The sequence below is a fragment of the Triticum dicoccoides genome, chromosome 6A (genome assembly GCF_002162155.2).
Source record: "Triticum dicoccoides isolate Atlit2015 ecotype Zavitan chromosome 6A, WEW_v2.0, whole genome shotgun sequence".
NCBI lineage: Eukaryota > Viridiplantae > Streptophyta > Magnoliopsida > Poales > Poaceae > Triticum > Triticum dicoccoides.
In genome coordinates, this window is record NC_041390.1 from 512,136,623 (window position 1) to 512,147,945 (window position 11,323).

Here is an 11,323-nt window from a genome sequence, read left to right on the forward strand (position 1 = left end):
GAGAAGTATGTGATAAGCAAGAGCTCCCCCTAAATTTGTGCATTATTTAAAATTTGCTTTTGAATGCAAATGCACAATCGATTAGGATCATGGGTTACTCTTTCATGTCACATACAACTTGGTGGAGCGCTCAAAATGATAGAAGTTAAAGAACATGCACTCATCACCAGCAAGTGAATGATCATATAGGGATATAAGAGATAATATCATCCAACAAGCATTAAGGGTAGCATATGATCAAACACATGATCAAACAAGTATCTCACACAAGGACTCAATAAAGTAGTTCAACCAAAAATAGCAAGAGAGATAAAAAACAACACACTCTCTCTAAGCCTATGATCTATACATTTTTCTCCCCCTTTGGCAACAAGTTACCAAAAAGTTTGAAAATGCATAGTGCTATACGTCTCTCAGGCTTGATCTTCGGGAGGTGGTGTAGAGATGACTCCAAGGACGAAAGCTTCTGTTGATGTAGATGGAGCTGGTGGAGTGGCTGCTGGAGCTGGTGGCACTGAGGTTGTAGTTGCTGGAGCTGATGTTGTAGCTCTAGAATCGGTGACTGGCACTGCAACAGACCTTGGACCTCATGGCACTCGCTTGAAAGCATCAGTAGTTGACTTGCCCTTCTTCTCCTCCACTTCCTCCTGAAGCTTCTCAACTGCAGTTTGGATCTCAATTACCTTGACATCAAGATCATAGAATTTCTGCTCAACGATCCTCTCCAAACTCTCCTGATTTTGAGTCAGGGTGGCCAAGCCCTTCTCAATCCTCAAGGTGGATTGGATCAGATATCCAAGCTAATCTTGCTTGGTCTTCAAGAATACTTGAGATGATTCTTCAACAGTTGGCATCTTTGCAGCTTTCTCTGCATTTTCCTTCTCTCTCTTCTCATGTGCTTGAGCTGATGATGGTTCATTTTGATTCATGACAACAGTGTTGTCTTCAAATTCAGGGTAGATGGGCAGGTCCTCCTTATCCAATAGATATTTGCCTGTGCCTATCTTGGAGTTGATGAGCTTCTGAAATTGTGGGGCATACCCACAACTTCTCTTCTGATCAGCTGTTGTCCTTTTGACTGTCTCCACAATCAGACTCATGACTTTGAACTTTTGAGACACATCAAACAAATGGAGCAAATTGATAGCATGTCCTCTGATCATCTTGTGATCACCTGACTTGGGTAGCAATGTGTGCCTTAGGATCCAGTTGATGGTAGGCAGACCAGACAACAAGAAGTGGACAGATCCAACTTATGAGTATCCAATGCATCATCTGGGATCTCTTTGTACATGTTGGCCATAGAGTTATGGTCTTTCTTCTTTCAGCATAAACATCCAAGTCATCCTCACTTTCTTCTGGGGCATTGATCAACTGAGCCCATTCTTCAATAGTAGATTGGTACCTTGTACCTTCAGACATCCAAATGATCTTACCATCAGGGTAGAAGTGGGCAGTGGAGTAAAATTGCATGATTAGCTCATCATTCCACTTGGTGTGCTTCTGGGCAACGAATGTATCAACTCCACATGCTTTGAAGCTGTCATATACACCTGGATAGTGATCTTCATTCTCCTTGATGTACTCCCAGTTAACCCATCTCATGTCACACACTATGGGCTTCTTGTCAAGCAGAACTGTCTCATAGAAGTCTTGTTGTTCCTTAGTGTGAAACCTGTAATCCACAACAGTTCTCCTCCTGACAGTGTATGGATCAGATTGCCTCCATAATCTTAGTCCTAAATCCTTCCTGATTTTCATGTTTTCTACAACAGGATGTGCATCATTGTGGTCAGGGATCTTGGGCTTCAGCTTTCTCAAAACAAGTGAGTCATCTTCCTCTTCTTCAGCAGCTTCAGTGTAACACCCTCGATGCGACTATAGCTCCCACGTGTAGAGGCACGACTTAGAGACATAATCGCATTGAAGGCATATGTCGCAAGTTAGGCAATCTTCACAGCATCCCATGTAATATAAATAATAAAGGGGAGATAACATAGTTGGCTTACACTCGCCACGTCAATCAAGTACATAAATAACATACATCATCCAAACACTCATGGCCCGACTACGGCGCCAAAATAAAAGAGAACCCAACATGCGACAACGGTCCCGTTCACCCCCAACTGGGCACCACTACTGATCATCGGGAAAGGAAACATAGTAACATTGAGAGTCTCCGTCGAACTCCCACTTGAGCTCATACGCGTCTCCTGGAGTGGAATCATCAGGCCCTGCATCTGGTGTAATAGTAATCTGTGAGCCACAGGGACTCAGCAATCTCGCACCCTCGCGATCAAGACTATTTAAGCTTGTAGGTAAGGCAAGGAAAAATATAGGTGGAGCTGCAGCAAGTGACTAGCAAGTATGGTGGCTAACTTATCCTCAAAAGAGAGCGAGAAGAGGAGGCAAAGCGCGAGCGAGAAACTAGAGAGAAACCTGCGCAAACATTACTCCAACACCGTGTCCACTTCCCGGACTCCACTGAGAAGAGGCCATCACAGTAACACACTCAGTTGATTCATTTTAATTAAGTTAAGGTTCAAGTTATCTACAACCGGACATTAACAAATTCCCATCTGCCCATAACCGCGGGCACGGCTTTCGAAAGTTCAATCCCTGCAGGGGAGTCCCAACTTAGCCCATGACAAGCTCTCACGGTCAACGAAGGAATAGACCTCCTCCCAAGACGTTCCGATCAGACTCGGTATCTCGGTAATTCAAGACACTTCGACAGGTTAAAACAAGACCAGCAACACCGCCCGAATGTGCAGACAAATCCTGATAGGAGCTGCACATATCTCTTTCTCAGGGCACACTCAGATGAGCCAGACGTCGGGTAGGCCAGCCCAGAGTTGCCCCTGGTAGCCCCGGACATCACTCGGTGGGACCAACACTCAGAGGAGCACTGGCCCGGGGGGGTTAAAATAAGATGACCCTTGAGTCTGCAGAACCCAAGGGAAGAAAAGGCTAGGTGGCGAATGGTAAGACCAATGTTGGGCATTGCTGGAAAAGCTTTAATCAAGGCGAACTATCAAGGGGTTCCCATTATAACCCAACCGCGTAAGGAACGCAAAATCCGAGAACATAACACCGATATGACGGAAACTAGGGCGGCAAGAGTGGAACAAAACACTACGCGAGAGGCCGAGCCTTCCACCCTTTACCAAGTATATAGATTCATTAAGATAACAAGATAATATAATGATATCCCAACAAGTAAATAAATGTTCCAACAAGGAACGGTCTCCAATCTTCACCTGCAACTAGCAACGCTATTAGAGGGGCTGAGCAAAGCGGTAACATAGCCAATCAACGGTTTGCTAGGACATGGTGGATTAGAGGTTTGACATGGCAATTTGGAGGCTTGAAAGCAAGTGGTAGGCATCGTAGCAATGGCATAGCAAAAGAGCGAGCAAACTAGCATAGCAAAGATAATAGTGATTTCGAGGGTATGATCATCTTGCCTGCACAGTTGTTAGAGTTGACTGGATCCTCAAAAGCAAACTCAACGGGCTCCTCGTTAGGGAACTCGTCTTCCGGCTCTACCCAAACAAGACAAACAAGCAACAAGGACACAATCAACCACGTGCAAACTCAAACAACACAATGCAAAGATGATATGCTATGCGGGATGCGATGCGGGATGCAAAATGGAAGATATGATAGGAAATGCATGAACCTGGACTCAACTTGGAAATCCAAGTGTGCCACTGGAAATATGAGATGAAATCGCTTGAAAACGATATAAAGAATGCCGGAATCGGAGTTACGGTTTGGAAATGGCAAGCGATTCAAAAATGACACCGGTCTGTGATTTACAGCAAGTAGGCATCTAAATGCTAAGAAATGAACATGCTACAGCACTCAAACATGACAACAAAATACATGGCAGGGATGCACACAAGATGCTTAACAAAAGTCTAGCACTGAGCTATGGCCAATTCATCCATTAACAGGTTCAAACAAGCATGGCAAAAATGCATATGACAAACATATCTCAGACTTAGTGAAATCAACACTTGACTGGAATTTCAGATCAGGTAGCCCTCTTCGGAGTAACAAAACTACATGCTACAGGACCTGAACATGGCAAAGTAAAGCATGGCATGGAGCTACTCAAAGAGCTTAACAAAAGTCCCTTAGTGACCTTGAGCCAAAAGGGATCAGAAAATACAATTGCAAGCATGTGAACATAGCAAAAACATAATCAGTTTTCAGACTTAGTGAAAACTGACACATGCTGAAATATAACTCAAGTAGGCATGTTTACGAGCTCGATGCACTCACTAAGGTGCAAGTCATGGAATGACAAGAATGCATCCATCAAGAAGGCACAAAATGCAAGCTAGACATGGCAAGAACAATAGCATAGTATGCACGGATCAACTACAACATCACCGGCAAAACTGCAAACAAGTTGACAATCTGCCCATATTCACAAAGTAGCAAAAGTAGAGCTCGATTGACTCAAGCTAGGGTGCTCCATAATTGCAAACAAAGACATGGATGGATAGAGCACTACAAGATTAACAAAACTCCCTTACTGATCATCCTCAAAAGAGGCACGTATCACTAGGAAACAAGAAGAACATATGGCATCATGAGATAAACAGCTCCAGGACTTAGTGAAATTGCTAAGTCCCTGAAAACAGAATTAGCAAGTGCACCACTTTGCAAGCTTGCACTAGACACCACACACATCGTAAAAATACATGGGTTGTACCTCTGGAAAGATGACAAAACCCTTAACAAAGCGTATGTAGAACTCACGGGCATATCATGCACACAATAATCATGGCAAAAATGACAAAAGTGCTAAACGGAGTAGCAGATCTGACAATTAACTCAAGTAGCCCTCTTCTAATAGCATTTCGGGCATCAAGATGAGCTCAAATGAAAATGATGCAATGGAATGAAATGATGTACTCTCTGAGATGAACACTTTGATATGCCATATGCATGAATCGGAGCTACGGGTGCATAGTTACGGAGCCGCGAACATGTGCACATGAACTAAAATTTCAAGGACTTAGGAAAAAAACAACCTCCCAGATCTGGATCTAGGGTTTCACGGCATGCAACCCGAGGCGGCCGGATCTCCGCCGGAGTTCATCGCCGGAGGTGACCGGAGCGGGAGGAGGAGGCCGGGATGGCGAAGAGGAGGCGAGGCCGAGGCGCGACCGGGGCGGCGCGGCGGCCGGCGACCGCGGGCGGCGAGCGGCCGGGCGGTGGGCGGCGGCGGGGAGCGGCCGTGCGGCGGGCGGCGGCGAGCTTCGGCCGGGTGGCGGCGGGCGGCCGTGGGCGCGCGGAGGCGGGGCGAGGGAGCGGGGAGGCGACGCGGGCCCGGGAGGGCCTCCCGCGGGCCGGGCAGGTCGCGGCGGCTGGGGCGCTGGCGGCGCCACGTGTCGCCCTTCCAGTGGCCGCGGGCGGCGTGTCCGGCGCCGGCGGACAATGTCCGGCGCGCGCGATGTGTGGATTTAGGGTTTCGGGGAGAGGGGATCCGGGATATTTCGAGGGGGACCTATTTATAGGCATAGAGGGAGCTAGGGGAGTCCAAATGAGGTGCGGTTTTCGGCCACACGATCGTGATCGAACGCTCTAGATGATGGAGCAGAGTTAGGTGGGTTTTGGGCCAAATTGGAGGGGTGTTGGGCTGCAACACACACGAGGCCTTTTCGGTCCCTCAGTTAACCGTTGGAGTATCAAACGAAGTCCAAATGATACGAAACTTGACAGGCGGTCTACCGGTAGTAAACCAAGGCCGCTTGGCAAGTCTCAGTCCAATCCGGAAATGTTTAATCTCCACACACGAAAGAAAGCTAGAAATGGCCACCGGAGGAGAACGAAGCGCCGGAATGCAAAACGGACAACGGGGAAAATGCTCGAATGCATGAGATGAACACGTATGCAAATGCAATGCACATGATGACATGATATGAGATGCATGACAATGACAACAACACACGGAGACAAAAAACCCAAACCCGAGGAAATAAATATAACTTAACGCCGGAAACGGCAAGAGTTGGAGTACAAATAGGGAAAGTTACATCCGGGGTGTTACAACACTCCACCACTATGAAAGGATCTCGTCCCGAGATCTAGGACTGCAAGAACACCGGGTAAGAACGGAGGTGATCCTCGCGTTCCCAGGTAGCTTCACGGTCGGAATGGTGTGACCACTTGACTTTGAGAAATTTGATCGACTTGTTGCGAGTCTTGCGTTCAGTCTCTTCAAGAATAGGAACTGGGTGCTCACGATAAGAGAGATCTTCTTGAAGCTCAATGTCCTCAAAGTTGACAGTGCGGTCAGGAATCTTGAAACACTTTCGGAGCTGAGAGACATGGAACACGTCATGAACATTTGCAAAATTTGAAGGAAGCTCGAGTTGATAGGCGAGGTCGCCTCTCTTGCTGACAATCTTGAAAGGTCCCACGTATCTAGGGGCAAGCTTCCCTTTGATACCGAAGCGACGAGTACCTTTCATAGGAGAGACACGGAGGTAAACATGATCTCCGATCTCGAAAGCCAAATCGCGGTGCTTACTATCATAGTAGCTTTTCTGGCGGGATTGGGCTGCTTTGAGGTTATCATGAATGACTTTGCACATTTCTTCTGCTTCTGTGATTAAGTCATTACCCAAAAGCTGATGTTCACCAGTTTCAGACCAGTTGAGAGGGGTACGACACTTCCTGCCATACAGAATTTCAAATGGGGCCTTGCCCGAACTTGCTTGAAAACTGTTGTTGTAGGAGAATTCAGCATAAGGAAGACAATCCTCCCACTTCATGCCGAAGGAGATCACACAAGCCCTGAGCATATCTTCAAGAATCTGGTTGACACGCTCGACTTGACCGCTAGTTTGAGGATGGAAAGCTGTGCTGAAGCGGATGTTCGTGCCCATGGCCTTCTGAAAAGAATCCCAAAACTTTGAGGTAAAGATGCTGCCACGGTCTGAAGAGATCACTTGTGGAACACCGTGCAGAGAGACAATACGAGAGGTATAGAGTTCCGCCAATTGAGCTGCAGTGATCGACTCTTTGATAGGCAGAAAGTGAGCCACTTTGGTGAGTTTGTCGATGACAACGAATATAGCATCATTGCCACGCTTGGACTTTGGAAACCCAGTCACGAAGTCCATTTCAATGTGGTCAAACTTCCATTCTAGAATGGTAAGAGGTTGGAGGAGACCAGCTGGCCTTTGGTGTTCTGCCTTCACTCTTCTGCAGACATCACATTCATTCACGAATTGAGCAATCTCGCGCTTCATTCGAGTCCACCAATAAGCTTGCTTGAGGTCCTGATACATCTTCGTGCTCCCAGGGTGGATGGAGAGGAGAGAATTGTGAGCCTCGTTCATGATCACTTTATGGAGGTCACCTTTGGGCACAACAATACGATCCTCGAAGAAGAGAGTGTCCTTGTCATCAAGGCGGTAGCACTTGTACTTGGACTGGCTCTTGGCAATCCCAATCTTCACCTTTTTCACCACAGCATCAAGAAGCTGGGCTTGGCGAATCTGGTCTTCCAAGGTAGGAGAGACTTCAAGGTTGGCGAGGAAACCTTGAGGAACAACTTGCAGGTTAAGTTTCCGGAAAGCTTCACAAAGCTCGGGTTGATAAGGCTTGAGAATCAGACTGTTGCAGTAAGCTTTCCTGCTCAAAGCGTCAGCAATCACATTGGCCTTGCCTGGAGTATACTCAATACTTGGATTATACTCTTGAATCATTTCGACCCATCGAGTTTGCCTGAGGTTGAGATTAGACTGAGTGAAGATGTACTTGAGACTCTTGTGATTAGTGAAAATGTCTACTTTTCTTCCCAATAGAAGATGTCTCCAAGTCAAAAGAGTGAGTGGGGTAGTTCTTCTCATTATGCTTCAACTGGCGAGATGTATAAGCAACAACTTTCTTCTCTTGCATCAATACCGCGCCAAGACCTTGGAGAGAGGCATCACAAAAGACCTCGTACGGCTTGGATTCATCAGGTGGAGTCAGAACTGGAGCAGTGATCAATTTCTCTTTCAAAGTGTTGAAAGCAATGTCACACTCCGGAGACCAAATGTACTTGACGTGCTTCTGAAGAAGATTTGAGAGAGGATTCGCGATCTTAGAAAAGTTTTCAACGAATCTTCGGCAATAGCTTGCGAGACCGAGGAAGCTACGGAGTTGCTTCACGTTCTGAGGAGGTTCCCAATTCACAATTGCAGACACCTTCTCAGGATTCATGGCAATGCCCTTGGCAGAGATGATATGACCAAGATAAAGAACCTCATCGAGCCAAAACTCACACTTGGAGAACTTGGCATAGAACTGATGTTCCCTGAGCTTATCAAGAACCAAACGCAAGTGCTTGGCATGATCTTCCTTGTTCTTCGAGAAAACCAGAATGTCGTCGAGATAGACCAAAACAAAGTCATTGGTGTAGGCATTGAAGATGAAGTTCATCATGCGAGAGAACGTCGGAGGAGTGTTGGCGAGACCAAAAGACATGACAGTGTATTCATATGAACCAAAGCTTGTCCTGAAAGCCGTCTTGGGAATATCTTGCTCACGAATGCAAATCTGGTGATAACCCATGCGGAGATCAAGCTTGGAGAATACTTGGGCACCTTTGAGTTGTTCGAAGAGCTCATTGATGTTGGGAAGTGGATATTTGTTCTTGATGGTCTTCTTGTTTACTGGACGGTAATCGACACAAAGTCGGTCCGTTCCATCCTTCTTCTTCACAAAAAGAACACCACAACCCCACGGAGAAGAACTAGGACGGATGAGACCCATTTTCTGTTGAATATCGAGTTGCTTCTTCAGCTCCTTCAACTCTTCAGGTCCGAGCTTGTAAGGACGTTTGCACATAGGTTCCGTGCCAGGCTCAAGATCAATAACGAATTCGACTGGCCGGTGCAGAGGCATTCCTGGAAGCTCTTCTGGAAAGACGTCTTGATATTCGCAAACGACTGGAATTTGCGAGATAGCATCCAATTCACCCTTCTCATTGAGAGAAAACAGACGGATGGTATCGTCACGAGCGGCAAAGACAATTACATCCTCAGATGAATGAGTCAATTGAATCTGCCTGGTAGCACAATCAAGATGTGCCTTGTGCTTAGAAAGCCAATCCATTCCGAGAATAAGATCAATATCCGAGTTACCAAGAACCACTTGAGAAGAGAGAAACTTGTAATCGCCCAAAGTGATAGAAACATCTGGGGCAATAGCGCTTGCATTCATGAATTTACCCGGAGAAACAACAGATAACTGTCTAGGAAAATCTTGTAAAGGCAACTCATGCTTAGAAACAAATGGCCTCGAGATGAAACAATGCGATGCACCCATGTCAAAAGAACTTTTGCAGGAAGATCATTAACAGGAAGGTTACCCATGATCACATCTGGTGATTCCTCTGCCTGAGCTGCATTCAGCAAGTTGACCTTGGTGGACTTGGGGTTATGCTTGACCACAGCTGTACTTGCCGATCTGATAGGAGGAGGAGGAGGAAGACGCCTCTGGTTGAAACACTTGTTGGCATAGTGACCCTTCTGTTGGCACTTGTTGCACGTGACCTCTGAAAGCGGACGGTGATATGGAGCACTCGATCTTGGAGCTTGAGACGAAGTCTTGTTCTGAAAGCCGGGGTTGTGTGGGTGGGAAGAACCACTGCCACCTTTGCTCTTCTGCTGATACGGCTGACGGAACGGAGGAGGATGAAGCCAATACTTCTGCTGCTTGGCCACTTGAGTAGAGGAAGAAGGAGTAACATCTCTGACTCGCTTCTTGGAAGCATCACACCTCAACTGAGCAGCCTCTTGCTTCAATGCCATGTTGTAGAACTCATCGTATCTCAAGGGCTCAAAGAGGACAAGAGCTAGCTGAATCTCTTCTCTGAGACCACCCCTGAACTGATATATCATGCTCTTCCCATCAGGGACGTCCTGCTTAGCAAAGCGAGCGAGCTTCTGGAACAACTTGTTGTAGTCATAGACAGACAAAGAACCTTGCTTCAGATTGCGGAATTCCTCATGCTTGCTTTCAACCACGCTCTGGGGAATATGATGAGCTCGGAAATCTCGACGGAAATCATCCCAAGTGATAACATGTCCACCTCTGGAGTCCTTGTACTGCTAGAACCATTTTGCAGCTTGATCTTTGAGTTGGAAGGAAGCGAACTTAACAAAGTCCTCAGGCCTAACGTTACTGCACTCGAAATGCTTGCACAGATCCACAAGCCAATCGTCAGCATCGGTTGCCTCAACACAATTGCTGAAGTCTTTGGCCCGTTAGCAAGGAACTGGTTGAGTGTAGCAAAGTGACTCTGATTGCTGCCTTGATTCCCTTGGTTGCCTTGATTGCGCTCTTGGAGAATTTGCATGATCAACTGCGTGTTTGCATTGGTTGCGGCCATCACAGCTTGCCATGCCTCCGGAGGAGGTGGAGGTGGTGGCGGATCAGGATTCGGAGTCGTGCGCGTTGGAGGAGCCATCCTGAAGAGGTTGACCACCATTAGCACATTGATAGACAAATATTGAAGCTGAATCCAACGGAATGAAAATTGCAACATATAGTCTTCACATCCGAACAAAATGAACGAATGCATTCCTCTTGAAATGGTCACATATCCATAATTGAGAAGCCACGTAGAATTAAGGTAGAGAAATAAATCAACAAGGTACGGATCAAGAACGAATAATCGGTAAGAAATCCCAATCTCAAACCAATATCCGTGTAAGAAAAACTAGAGCTACTAGAACTCCCACCTATGAAACTCCCGAACCTTTCCGGTTATGCAATCAGGTGTTGGGGATACAGGGGAAGCATAATATCTCACCCAAACTAGCAAATCCTACATCCAGCTGTATCCATCCTTCAACACATAACCAAGAAACCTTCGGAAACCATCTACCTCAACCTTCGAAAAGCATCCGTTATACAAGTTATGGCGATACTCCCGAACTCCCGCCCCAGTACTGGGTGGCGTCGAGGTTATCTCACCAACGAACTGCATAAAAGAGATTTTTGATGTCGGCGTACTAGACTCAGGTATTCCAGAACTGCAACGATAAAATTGTGATGACAACACCTCAGAGCTCAACTCCCCGGGACACTTCCACTAAACCCCTGACAGGAGGCACCAAGACAATGTTCTCATCATAAAACCATCGGAATGATTCCAAGATACCCGCGTGATCCTAAAAAATTTTTAGTGAAATTTGAGAAGAGAAAAGTCAAAACTCTACGTCAGGATGCCTTACCAGAGCGATGAGGAGATTGGGAAGTAAAAAGAATTCCTAATCTCTCCGATATATAATTCCTAAAAGACTCA